Below are 15468 nucleotides of genomic sequence, written 5' to 3' on the forward strand. Positions count from 1 at the left end.
GTTTTATTATTACAGAGAAAAGGGAATCATTTAACCATTAAATAAACCCAATAGGGCTGTTCTGCCCCCAATAAGGGGTAATTATATCTTAGTTGGGGTAAGTTACAAGGTACTGTTTTATTACTACAGAGAAAAATGAAATCATTTTTAAAAATGTGAATTATTTGATTAAAAAGGAGTCTATGGGAGACAGGCTTTCCATAATTTGGAGCTTTCTGGATAACGGGTTTCCGGATAAGGGATTCCATACCTGTAGTTTATTCGAGTGATTTGAGATATTCTATTCGCTTCTCAGGGATCTTCAGGGAACAGTTGATGCAAAAGACCCCTGGGCTGCTGAGTATATATCAATGCCCTATCATTGCCCTGGGGCACCTACCCGCTCTATAGGCAAACATGGTAGGCTGTTCCTCAGGGGAAAGTATCTTCAAAATATCACTGCTATGCACTTGGCAATGGCTGCATATTCATTGAATTGTAAGTCTAGGGGGAGTTATAATGAAAGAGGAAGGTTATGGGCACACAGAGGAGAAAGGGAGGCACTAAGGGCAGGTAGGGTTACCGACTGGCTGGCATTTTTCTGGCCTAGCCGGTAAAACACCAACTAGAGCTGGGGCCGGTATTCAAAATTTTAATTTTTAGGTATTAAATTTGTAATATTCTATAAATCCATCCCTTTCCTCACCTTCTCCACTGCACAGTTCTCCTTATAAGAACAGCCCCCCCCCCCACTCCATCCATTTCCCCACCCACACACCCCTTTCCCTGCCCCATCTACCCATTTCCCCACCCCATGTCATCACCGCCCCCCCCCAAGTGCACTCATTGCTGCCCTCCACCCAAATACATAATACAGGCCACAGGGGGGAGCCCTAAAGGCAAGACAAACAGGGCAAAAGAGAAAAAAAAATACATTATCATTTATAAATACAAAGGGAAAATGAAGACATAAATGGAGCGCTAGCATCTAGGACAATGGCTGATTGAAAAATATGGCGCATGTTGGTGCAAAGTGCATCTGGAGCCCTGTAAGCACCGCCTATTAAAGGAGAAGGAAAGTCATTTTGGCATTTTACTGCCAATAGATTTGCTACATTAGTGCCACCTAGAACACTATATTTATTCTGCAGAAACCATTACCATACCTGAGTAAACAGCTTTAGAAGCTTTCTCCCTTTGCTTAAGATAGCAGCCGCCATTTTAAGTAGCTTCCTGCCTGCAGTCTAGCCATTATAGCTCAGATAACACATTCCTAGGGGAGGGAGTTCTTAGCATTCTGGTGGGAGGAGGGAGCAGGAGAGGGGAGAGAGCTGTGCAGACTCTGGCCACAGGAATTAAGGATGTTTCTGAGAGAGGAAGTCAGACACTGGAACATCATGTTTACAAAAAAACAAGACAAGAAATCCTGTGTTTCTTTTGATAGAGGACTCAGAGCAGCATTAATGTAAGAGCTTATGGCTGTATTTACATAGGCCTTTCTGATAAAATGTACTTAGTTTTTCCCTTTCCTTCTCCTTTAAAGGTAGTGCTCCCGATGCGCCAAAAGGTGCAATTGGTACAAAGCTGGGGGCACTCCCTCGCTGCTGCTGCTATTACAAAGCATGGGATTTCAGGCAATTTATGGTGCTACAAAGGAACCTGAATATTACATCAGCCGCTGAACTCATTAATTACCACTAACAAGCCGACACCAGCAAATGAACGCTACAGTAAAATCACCCAGAATTGCCTTTCAGTCATCTAAACTTTCCCCAAACATAATTAGCAGACAATGATAAGTATAAATGGCTTTGTTTATGTAATTTACTAATCACCAAATACCAAGTAATCATCATTCCCTTCACAATTCTAAGCAAGAATAAAAGAAAAGAATCGCAGAATCCTAAGAAAAAACTCACTGCAACCGTAAATAATAATAAAAAAACAAACTTCAATAAAAGCTTCTTAGCTTCCCAAAAGCAGCCCAGAGCACACTGAGCATGTGCAGTGCCACGGACACTCAAAGAGATGGCCTAACAAGATCCAAGATGGTGAGCTACTGTCAGGGGCGGGCCAAGCCGACCGGGCGCCCTAGGCAACCCGGTCGGCAAACTCCGCCCACCTCCCCGCCCCCCCCCGAACGGCGCATGCACGCCAATGCACAGGAGGCGATGCAGGGGGGGCGGGGCGGTTAGTTCAGTCATTGCCTCCGCCGCTAATGACAAGCGGCGGAGGCAATGACAAAGTAGCACTAGGGGTAGGCAGGAGAGGTACCTGCCTGGTGCCCCTCCATCGTTGCGCCCTAGGCAGCTGCCTCTTCTGCCTACCCCTAGTTCCGGCCCTGGCTACTGTAGACTTTTACAAAAGCCTGGATCATTACTGTTATAGGGCTGCTGACCCTCTGGGCTGGTACAGAAGGTTCAGTATATAAAATACAGCATTACTGGCCATATTCACTTTTAGGCTTTAGTTTTCCTTTAACTTGACTCAAGGTGATACTAGGAGTATACTAATTCTTTAAGAAATATATCAAATTTAAAAAAGCTTACTATGGAAGTTGTTGTGCAGCAAACACATGAATTTATTTCATGCCCATCCCTTGTTCCCAGTTCAATTAATTTCAATTAAATCACTCAACTCATAAGGCATCCCGGCAGCGGCAGCCTCCATTCATAAATGAGTTTCTCATAAAATGCATTATTGGGGAAATTTTGTTAACAGTTCATTATTAATTCAACAATTGAATTTATTTTTGAAATCAGATATTTCAGACATGATTGAGTTGCATGCAAAGTGGAAAAAAATACATCCCTGATTGACTCCTGACATGGACATTTAAAGGGCCAGTAGATGCTCTTTTATAACAATGAATAGGACTCATTTTAGAAGATAAATTTCTTACTATTTCTGCAGAGTCACTATTTGCAGAGGGGAAGCAGACTGGGGTGTGGGAGGCCTACTGTGACTACTACTCTCAGGAGCCCCACACCCCCTCAGGGGCCCCCAGCCGTCTGCTCACCCACCACCAGCCCCTCATGCTTTTCCATGATTAGTGAAGGGAGGGCAGTAGGAAAGTGGCAGCAGCAGGGGGATAGGGTCAGTGGGGCCCTCTGTATTTTTCCTTGTTTCAGCGGCCTAGTCTGACCCTGATAAACTTAAAGCCAAAGGCCTTTTCTGTGGTGATTTGTTTTACTAGCTTCTCTTCTGCAAACAGTAACTCAGCAGAACTAGCAAGTAGTGTATTATCTAAAAGAAGCTGACAAAGGCTGCAGTTTATGGAGGGTTTACATGCCCTTAAAGCAGTGATCCCCAACAGGGTAGGATTGGGGGGTGCAGGTCCCATGGGGGCTACTGCCTCAGAGGCCCCTGCACCCCCAAGGGTCCCCAGCTGTGGCCTTCCCACCACCCATCTGACCCCCTCACCCGAGCATGTGTAAATTAAACTTATCTTCAGCGTGTCAGGGATGGGAGACCAGTAACTCGGGGGAGCAACCAGCAGGGATTGGGTCTGGGCTGGTGGGGCCCACCGGGTTTTCTTGGTGCTCCGACAGCCCAGTCCGACCCTGATCCTCAAGCTATGGCTTGTGAGCAACACGTTTCTCCCAACTCCCTTTGATGTTGCTCCCAGTGGCCTCAAAGTAGGTGCCATTTTGGCCAATTCTGGCTTGGAGACAAGTTTGGGAAGTCCAGAGACAGTTTTACTCCAAGCAGAGCCTCCTGCAGGCCAGCAGTCTACATGGGCAAAGGCCAATAACAATTTGGCATCCCCAAAGGACTTTTTTCATGCTTGTGTGGCTCTCTAACACTTTTTACATCCCAGTGTGGCTCACAAATAAAAAAAGGTTGGGGATCCCTGCCTTAGAGAATGCCGTTTGCCAACTAGAGCTCTTCATGCTTTTACCCTATACAATACAGGCTTAAGCTGAGAATTGTATCTGAACAACTCTGGGCAGGGCAACTTTCTCATCCCTTTATTCATCACATTGGCTGGTTCTGGAAAGAACACACTGAGACATTTCAGAACATTTGTTTCTCCCAAAATAAAGGAAATAAAAGCCCAAAGCAAATGTAATTTTAGACCTTAGAAGTTGCTTATTTGCCCCTTTTCTTGGCTCACTATGCACAGGAGTAATTACAAACTCATTATAAGCAGACGAATACTTAGCTTAGCGCTAATAATAACAGTGTTTTAGGTTCCAAGTGTTTGGGCAGTGATCCCCAACCAGTGGCTCGGGGGTAACATGTTGCTCCCCAACCCCTTGGGTGTTGCTCTCAGTGCCCCCAAACCAGGGAGTTATTTTTGAATTCCTGACTTGGGGGCAAGTTTTGGTTGAATAAAAACAAGATTTCCTACCAAATAAAGCCCCTGTAAGCTGATAGGGTGCATAGAGGCTGCCTAATAGCCAATCACAGCCCTTATTTGGCACCTCCATGAACATTTATGGTGCTTGTGTTGCTCTCCAAGTCTTTTTACATTTGACTGAAAGGTTGGGGACCCCTGGGCTAATATAATAGTATAATGCCTTACTGTGTTTAGGGTCGCCACCTTTTGTTACCCATAATACCAGCCTTTCAGGTCGGGGCATGACATCATTTGGGGGCCGGCTATGGTGTAAGGGGTGGGAAAATGGGTGGACTGGGTAGGGAAAGGATGAATGTGACTGGTAAATGGGTGGGGAAATGGGCAGGGCAGGTGGGCCTGCGATTTTAACAATTATATTTATAGGGTATTACAAATTTACCCACAAGTACATTGCTGGTAGTGATGGGCGAAATGTTTTGCCAGCCATGGATTTGCGGCGAATTTCTGCGTTTCGCCATTGGCGGATTGTTTCGCGAAACGGACGTCGCGGGCGTCAAAAGAATAGCCGCTCAACAAAATAATAGCTATGGGTGACAAAAGAATAGCCACGTGACAAAATAATAGCCACGGGTAACAAAAGAATAGCCACGGGCGACAAAAGAATAGCAACGGGCGACAAAAGAATAGCCGCTCAACAAAATAATAGCTATGGGTGACAAAAGAATAGCCGTGTGACAAAATAATAGCCACGGGTAACAAAATAATAGCCATGGGCGACAAAAGAATAGCCACGGGCGACAAAAGAATAGCAACGGGCGACAAAAGAATAGTCGCGGGCGTCAAAAGAATAGCCGCTCAACAAAATAATAGCTATGGGTGACAAAAGAATAGCCGTGTGACAAAATAATAGCCACGGGTAACAAAATAATAGCCACGGGCAACAAAAGAATAGCCACGGGCGACAAAAGAATAGCCACAGGCGACAAAAGAATAGCAACGGGCGACAATTTTTTTTGCCGCACAACATTTTCGCCGTTTTGCGGATCTTTTGAAAGATTCGCAAATTTTTCAGCGAAACGGAAGAGATCCGCTCATCACTAATTGCTGGTCCTAGTTGGTGATTTACTGGCTATGCTGGTTAAATATCACCCAGGTGACAACTCTAACTGTGTTTGTGGTATCTTGTGTATCTCGCAGAGCCCTACAATATATAGTTCCAGGAAATATATCCTTATACATACACATACACACAAGCAGATCGGTACAATAGGCAGTGTGGGAGCAGCAGGGCGGTAGGACAGTAGCACAGGGCATCATGCTCACCTTCTCCAGGGGCTGCCTCTGCTCCGGCTCATTAGGATAAAATCTAAAATAGACCAATTCTATTTCTGCCTTCGGCTTCCCAATGTGTAAAGCTGAGAGACAGGCACCAATTTGCAGCTTTCTGCCAGCGTTACTCGGTCACACGCGGCGGGAGCTACTGGCAGGCAGGCGGCACCTTGGGAGCTCGCTGTCAGATTCAGACATCATAATTTATATCAAAAAGACAAACTTTGATTATATCTGTTGTCAGTTTGTGTCGTCTCCTCTGATCTGAACAAATCCCGCACACGTTGTGTTACATATTACATGCATTCCATCACTATCACCTTGCATATCCGCATTAACAGCTGCATAAGTTTGCAGCGGGTCTAGTCGTCGATAGCAGCCAATCAAATGTTTGCTTATAAACAGGAGACCAGGAGCATATTTATATATATAGACATGATAGGGCCTGTGCCTATGGTGGCAGCACAGAAGAGACCAAGCAAAAATGGCAGCTGCTATCTTAAATAAACAGAGGGAGCTTCGAGTACTGTTAACTCAGGTATGGTAACACTTTCTACAGAATAAATATAGCATTATAGATTATACTGTCTGGCTAATCTATTGGCAATAACATGCCCCAGTAGCTTTCCTTCAAATCCTATTTTCTTAATAACAAGTACTGGAGACTAGTGATGAGTGAATTTTTTCACCAGGCATGGATTCTCCATTGGCAAATTGTTTCGCAAAACTTCAGGGAAAATTGGCCTCAGAAGAATTCGTCACGCGGCAGAAAAAGTCACGCCAACTTGGGTCGCGTCAAAATTGGGTGCAGCCATGTAAAAAATGGCCATGGTCGCGGTCGTGTAAAAAACGTGTGCGGTTGACGCAGATGACAAAAATAATATGCGGGGGACAAAAAAACCCGTATTTTGCAAAACTTTAGTGAATATTTGTCGCAGAAAAATTTGTCACGCACCAAATTGCCCGTGCCCATGTCTAAATTGGGTGCAGATGCATCAAAATTGTGTGCGGTCGTATCAAAAAAAGACACGGGCGACAAACATAAGATGCGGGTGACAAACATAAGACGCGGGTGACAAGAAAAGACACGGGCGACAAACATAAGATGCGGGTGACAAACATAAGACGCGGGTGACAAGAAAAGACGCGGGTGACAAACATAAGACGCAGGTGACAAGAAAAGACGTGGGCGACAAACATAAGACGCGGGTAACAAGAAAAGACGTGGGCGACAAACATAAGACGCGGGTGACAAGAAAAGACGCGGGCGACAAACATAAGACGCGGGCGACAAGAAAAGACGCGGGCGACAAACATAAGACGCGGGTGACAAACATAAGACGCGGGTGACAAGCATAAGATGCGGGTGACAAGAAAAGACGCGGGCGACAAACATAAGATGCGGGCGACAAACATAAGATGCGGGCGACAAGCATAAGACACGGATGACAAGAAAAGACACGGGCGACAAACATAAGATGCAGGCGACAAACATAAGACACGGATGACAAGAAAAGACACGGGCGACAAACATAAGATGCGGGTGACAAGAAAAGACGCGGGCAACAAACATAAGATGCGGGTGACAAGAAAAGACGCGGGCGACAAACATAAGATGCGGGTGACAAGAAAAGACACAGGCGACAAACATAAGACGCGGGTGACAAGAAAAGATGCAGGCGACAAATATAAGACGCGGGTGACAAGAAAAGACACTGGCGACAAACATAAGACGCGGGTGACAAGGAAAGACGCGGGCGACAAACATAAGACGCGGGTGACAAGAAAAGACGCGGGCGACAAACATAAGACGCGGGTGACAAGAAAAGACGCGGGCGACAAACATAAGACGTGGGTGACAAGGAAAGACGCGGGCGACAAACATAAGACGTGGGTAACAAGAAAAGACGCGGGCGACAAACATAAGACGTGGGTGACAAGAAAAGACGCGGGCGACAAACATAAGATGCGGGTGACAAGAAAAGACGCGGGCGACAAACATAAGATGCGGGTGACAAGAAAAGACGCGGGCGACAAACATAAGATGCGGGTGACAAGAAAAGACGCGAGCGACAAACATAAGACGCAGGTGACAAGTAGAGATGTAGCGAACTGTTCGCCGGAGAACTAATTCGCACGAAAATCGGGTGTTCGCAAGTTCGCGAACTTTTAGTGAAGTTCGCAACTTTGGGTTCACCTTAGCTGGAGCCAAATTTTGACCTCTCACCCCAGAGCCAGCAGATACATGGCAGCCAATCAGGCAGCTCTCCCTCCTGGACCACCCCCGGACCACTCCCTTCCATATATAAACCGAAGCCGAGCAGCCATTTTACATTCTGCCTGTGTGTGCTTGATGAGTTAGCATAGGGAGAGAGCTGTGCAGGGGTTTGAGGGACAGTTTAGGTAGCTTTGCTGAGTCTGACTAGTGATCTACTTTCTACTGCTCTGTATTAGCACATAGGGAGAGAGCTGTGCAGGGGTTTGAGGGACAGTTTAGGTAGCTTTGCTGAGTCTGACTAGTGATCTACTTTCTACTGCTCTGTATTAGCACATAGGGAGAGAGCTGTGCAGGGGTTTGAGGGACAGTTTAGGTAGCTTTGCTGACTAGTAATCTACTTTCTACTGCTCTGTATGTAGCTGCTGTGGGCAGCTGTCCTGCTGATCTCATCTGATGTAACCCAATAGTCCTTGTAAGGACTGCTTTTATTTTCTGATAACTGTTACTCTTCTTTTCATTGTGTACTGCAGCTCCGCCTGTGTGTGTTGGAGACAGGTGTGCTGCTCATAGTAGTGCACTAAGCACCAACCACACATTCACATCATTTTTTTTTTTATTTGTGTTTTTTTACTTTGCTACTGTAATTTATAGAGCCGAGTGCTATTAGTCTAGCTGTGGGGGACTGGTGTGCTGCTCCTAGTAGTTCATCACCAGCACCAACCAGAGATCACTTTTTTTTTTTATTATTCATTTTTTTTTTTTTTTAATTTAACTTACTGTTCTTTAACGTGTCCAGTGCTGTTTGCTGTTATTCATAGTAGTGCACCAAACACGTTACACATAGTAGTGCACCAAACACGTTACACATAGTAGTGACATTGCATTGCAATAAAATCACCTGAGCGATGTTTTTCCACCAGCAATAATATATTCCGTATCCACTACTGCGGCGTTTTGTCTTTGCGTGTGAACCGGCTGTAACCTTTACACGACTTGATTGGCATGTAGACGCCGGACGTTTTAAAGCAGTTTATTACACAAGTTTAGAAATGTAGTGTGATTTCTGCCCTTTACAGCACAAAACGCAACGCTGTGTCAACAACGTATTTTTCAGAGAAGTTTTTGCCCTTGATCCCCCTCCTGCATGTCACTGCCCAGGTCGTGGCACCCTTTAAACAACTTTAAAATCAGTTTTCTGGCCAGAAATGGCTTTTCTAATTTTTAAAGTTCGCCTTCCCATTGAAGTCTATGGGGTTCGCAAAGTTCGCAAAAGTTCGCACTTTTTGGCGGAAGTTCGCAAACGGGTTCGCGAACTTTTTTTGTGAGGTTCGCTACATCTCTAGTGACAAGAAAAGACGCAAGCGACAAACATAAGACGCGGGCGACAAGCATAAGACGCGGGCGAAAAAAAGTCGCGCAACAAATGCGTTTTGAGGATTTTTCTTCGTTTTGCAAATTTTCTTGCTGTTTTGCAAATTTTATGGTGAAGTGGAACGGGACTGATTCGCTCATCACTACTAGAGGCAAAATAGGTACAGAATAAACAAAGCTGAAAGTGAGTGGGGTATGGGTAGGGTCTGTGTGTGTGGATGAGCCCCTTTATACTCAACATTTATAGATCATTTTTGTCATGTTAACTTTCCCTTTAAGTTTGCTTGGGTTGTACTGTGCACCGTTTCCATGAAAAAAGAGTAACATTTAGAAATATTTCCCCCAATACGCCTAGGAATGGAGCAGACTTTGATGAAGGGGTGCGGCTGGGTGCGCCAGATGCTTCCCATTTCCCAATTTGGAACAGGTATAATTTCTCGATTTTTTGCCAATTTTAGTCAAACATCATGATACTGATATTAGCATTGTTTGTTAATTTAGCGTAAATGATTCCCATAAACAAACTGCAGGGCATTTCCCTCTCTGCTAATGAAACAGGAGACGTATTGCTGCAGCGTCAGATCCCCGCCCCCCTTGCGCCATTATCTCAGGGAGCCTGGCTGGCAGCCAACCCGCCAAAGTAATAACTGTAACCGGAAAATTCTACCGTAGCGTAAGAAATCTCTTTTTCATGACTCACTCCCATACACAACAATGCTAAAAAGATTTAAAAACCTATAATTTGTAATTACTCGCAGTTTGGTGAGCGCATGTTAATAAAGGCGGGTTATACAGACTGGGAGTGCAGGTAATTATAAAGGGGAGGAAGGTAATTAGATAAATGGGGGTAATCTTAGACATATATTCAAAAATCCCCTATTCTATTATTTAATATGTAACTTTCTTTCCTTTGACTTAGATATTATTGTATGATGGCAGAGATGTTTGCACCCACAGGACTCTCCTCTACTAAATATTTATACTTATGCATGTGTGGGAGCTACCATGTTGTTTGTTTTAGAGGCCGTTTCTATTGCGAAGAATAGCTCCTATATAGATTGCTTCTTATGTATAAATGCAGACATAGACACATTAGAAAGACCCTACATATGAATAGGATATTAGGTATGGGATCCCTTATCCGGAAACCCGTTATCCAGAAAGCTCCGAATTACGGAAAGCCCCTCACCCATAGACTCCATTTTAATCAAATAATTCAGAATTTTACAACTGATTTCCTTTTTCTCTGTAATAATAAAACCGTACCTGTACTTGATCCCAACTAAGATATAATTACCCCTTATTGGGGGCAGAACAGCCCTATTGGGTTTATTTAATGGTTAAATGATTCCCTTTTCTCTGTAATAATAAAACAGTACCTGTACTTGATCCCAACTAAGATATAATTACCCCTTATTGGGGGCAGAACAGCCCTATTGGGTTTATTTCATGGTTAAATGATTCCCTTTTCTCTGTAATAATAAAACAGTACCTGTACTTGATCCCAACTAAGATATAAATAATCCTTATTGGATGCAAAACAATCCTACTAGATTTAATTAATATTTTATTGATTTTTTAGTAGACTTAAGGTATGGAGATCCAAATTACGGAAAGACCCCTTATCCGGAATACCCTTGGTCCCGAGCATTCTGAATAAAGGGTCCTATACCTGTATTATTATTATTATTATTAACATTTATTTATAAAGCGCCAACATATCCCGCAGCGCTGTACAATAAGTGGGTTCCATACATTGGACATACAGAGTAACATATAAAGCAACCAATAACCGATACAAGAGGGGAAGGGAGCCCTGCCCAAAAGAGCTTACACTCTACAAGGATATGTTTCCTTTTAAAGAAAAACTATACCCCTAAACAATGTATATTTCTATAAAAATATATTGCAAAAAACCCTGCTTCATCTAAATAAACCTTTACTTTAAAGAGTATATGAAGTTTTATTAAAACTGCCCCTCGGTAGTTGCCCCACTGCCCCAGCTCACCAAACCCTCTCCAAACTGAACTACAGACACAAGAGGATTCTCTAGTGAGAAACAAACCAGCAATGCATCCTTCATCTTGTTCATATATTATTATTATTATTATTTATTTTCATATATAATATGCTACGATTCCGAAGAGCAGATATAAAGGGAAATTGACAGCCGCTACTACAGATGTGGTGAGACAAATGTTGTTGAACTACGACTCTTGATGTATAAGAGAATGCTGGGAGGTATAGTCTTACCACATTTGGGTGAAGCAACACTTCTATGGAAAAAGGAAAATAAAACATCTGCAGTGCAATTGGGCAACATATAATCCCACTTATGCTTTTGGCCCTTAATATCTAATTCTGCTCAGAAAATGAAGGGAGCGAGCAGGGAAGAGTCACGCAAGGTTTTCCTACTTTACAAAAAACTAGGGGGACCGTTTAGATCCCCTTTAATCCTATCTCTTTACAAAAACGTATCCATGGGGCTACTCAGGTTCCAGAGCCCAATTCCAGCCATGAAACAGGAAGGATTAACTTTGCTTTGCGGGCGATCAAAAATGTTCAACTTCTGTGTTTATGGGACAAAACATCACATGATATTAAGGATTCGGATTGGGTTCGACCAGAGGCAAGGATCTGACTGAATCCGAATCCTGCTGATAAAGGCCAAATCTTGGTGCATCCCTAATTGAATTATTTGTATTTTAATATGTTTAATGTTAATAACAGCAAATCAAGCAAATAAGGTGTGTGTGCTCATAAGTGATAAATAATAACATCAATAAGGACAATAATGTGAATTACAGTGAGGAGGTAAATTCATTTTACCAAAATAACTTGTATTTTGCATTATGAGAATGAAGCTTTATTGAGCTTTATTGAGGGAAAGAAACAGGGCAACAGACTGCCACCTAGTGGGCAAAGTGTTAATGACAGTTACTACAAGAGGATGCAATGCTCTTCTCTTACAGTAACATTATGGGGCTGATTTACTTACCCACGAACGGGTCGAAATGAGTCCGATTGCGTTTTTTTCGTAATGATCGGTATTTTGTGATTTTTTCGTATTTTTTGCGATTTTTTCGGATTCTTTACGAATTTTTCGTTACCAATACGATTTTTGCGTAAAAACGCGAGTTTTCGTAGCCATTACGAAAGTTGCGTAAAAAGTTGCGCTTTTTTCGTAGCGTTAAAACTTACGCGAAAAGTTGCGCATTTTTCGTAGCGTTAAAACTTAAAAGGTGCAAAGTTTCGCGTAAGTTTTTAGCGCTACGAAAAAAGCGCAACTTTTTGCGCAAGTTTTAACGCTACGAAAAATCGCCAGATTTTACGCAACTTTCGTAATGGCTACGAAAAACTCGCGTTTTTACGCAAAAATCGTATTGGTAACGAAAAATTCGTAAAGAATCCGAAAAAATCGCAAAGCATACGAAAAAGTCGCAAAATGTTCGTTTTCAAGTCGGAACTTTTCCAATTCGGGTCGGATTCGTGGGTTAGTAAATCAGCCCCTATGTGTATATATATATATATATATATATATATTCTGTCCGGATTTTGTCCAAAAGTATTTACAGCTGTCACCAGTATATACACCTGGGCAAATTGCCCTAGCTTTCCTTGCCCAATGAGAAGATCAGGAGGTTGCATGGTCATAATTCCTATAATGCTAACGCTATTGCTATGGCAGAGATTCTTCCTAAAAAGGTTATAAGTGAATATAGGGTTTTAACATTAGCCCGACACTTAGAGACAATACAGTATATTAACAACAGCTCTGGCATCAGTAAAGCCTTTCTTATAGTACTTGGCCAGCCTCATCAAGGCAGCCCCAAGGCATTGTGTGTAAAGAATAAAACTATTATGGCTAGAAATGTTCTGAATATTCTGAACTTGCTGTGTAGAGCAGCTGTAATAGCCCATAAAGCTTTAAGGCCATCCTTTGGGTGTCAGTGGCACTGCACGTGCTCAGTGTGCTGTCGGCAGCTATTGAGAGCTAAGCTTAGGGGTCACTGGAAATCATTAAGCAGAAAATGGGGTTCACCAGTCATAGAAACTTATACTTACTATACTAAAGTACTAATTCCAGGGTGAGTTAAGGTAGTTATAAAGGGTGTAAAAAACAAACAATGCAGGATACAATTTAAACAATTAAAAGAGCCTCTTTTATTCACATGCAGAACCCTAACCCTAATACACCCTAACCCTAATACACCCTAACCCTTATACACCCTAACCCTAATACACCCTAACCCTAATACACCCTAACCCTTATACACCCTAACCCTAATACACCCTAACCCTTATACACCCTAACCCTAACCTTAATACACTAACCCTAACCCTAATACACCCTAACCCTTATACTCTAGCCCTAACCCTAATACACCCTAACCCTAATACTCTAACCCTAAGCCGAATACACTAACCCTAACCCTAATACACTAACCCTAACCCTAATACACTAACACTAACCCTAATACACCCTAACTCTAATACACCCTAACCCTAATACACCCTAACCCTAATACACTAACCCTAATACACCCTAACCCTAATACACCCTAACCCTAATACACTAACCCTAACCCTAATACACCCTAACCCTAATACACCCTAACCCTAATACACCCTAACCCTATCCTTTATACACCCTAACCCTAATACACCCTAACCCTAATACACCCTAACCCTATCCTTTATACACCCTAACCCTAATACACCCTAACCCTAATACACCCTAACCCTATCCTTTATACACCCTAACCCTAATACACCCTAACCCTATCCTTTATACACCCTAACCCTAATACACCCTAACCCTAATACACCCTAACCCTATCCTTTATACACCCTAACCCTAATACACTAACCCTAACCCTAATACACTAACCCTAACCCTAATACACCCTAACCCTAATACACCCTAACCCTAATACACTAACCCTAACCCTAATACACCCTAACCCTATCCTTTATACACCCTAACCCTAATACACTAACCCTAAGCCGAATACACTAACCCTAATACACTAACCCTAACCCTAATACACCCTAACTCTAATACACTAACCCTATCCTTTATACACCCTAACCCTAATACTCTAACCCTAATACACTAACCATAATACACCCTAACCCTAATACACTAACCCTAACCCTAATACACCCTAACCCTAATACTCTAACCCTAATACACTAACCATAATACACCCTAACCCTAATACACTAACCCTAACCCTAATACACCCTAACCCTAATACACCCTAATATACTAACCCTAACCCTAATACACCCTAACCCTAACCCTAATACACCCTAATATACTAACCCTAACCCTAATACACCCTAACCCTAATACACCCTAATAGTGATGAGCGAATCTGTTCCGTTTCGCTTCGCCGAAAAATTCGCGAATCTTTGAAAAGATCCGCGAAACGCCGAAAAATTCGCGAAACGGCGAAAATGTCGTGCGACAAAAAAAATTGTCGCCCGCGGCTATTATTTTGTCGTGCGGCTATTGTTTCGTCTCCCGCGGCTATTGTTTTGTCGCGCGGCTATTATTTCGTCGCGCGCGGCTCTTGTTTCGTCGCCCGCAGCTCTTGTTTCGTCGCGCGGCTCTTGTTTCGTCGCCCGCGGCTATTGTTTTGTCGCGCGGCTATTATTTCGTCGCCCGCAGCTATTATTTTGTCGCACGGCTATTGTTTCGTCGTGCGCGGCTCTTGTTTCGTCGCGCGGCTCTTGTTTCGTCGCCCGCGGCTATTATTTTTTCGCGCGCTATTGTTTGGACGTGCGGCGAATTTTTCCGCGGCGAAATTTTTCATCCGTTTCGCGAAACAATCCGCCAATGGCGAAATGCGGAAATTCGACGCGAATCCATGCCTGGCGAAACTTTTCGCCCATCACTACACCCTAACCCTAATACACCCTAATACACTAACCCTAATACACTAACCCTAACCCTAATACACCCTAATACACTAACCCTAACCCTAATACACCCTAACCCTAATACACCCTAATATACCCTAATATACCCTAACCCTAATACACTAACCCTAACCCTAATACACTAACCCTAACCCTAATACACCCTAATATACTAACCCTAACCCTAATACACCCTAACCCTAATACACCCTAATATACCCTAATATACCCTAACCCTAATACACTAACCCTAACCCTAATACACTAACCCTAACCCTAATACACCCTAACCCTAATACACCCTAATATACCCTAATATACCCTAACCCTAATACACTAA

This window comes from Xenopus tropicalis, chromosome 7 (assembly GCF_000004195.4).
Source record: "Xenopus tropicalis strain Nigerian chromosome 7, UCB_Xtro_10.0, whole genome shotgun sequence".
NCBI lineage: Eukaryota > Metazoa > Chordata > Amphibia > Anura > Pipidae > Xenopus > Xenopus tropicalis.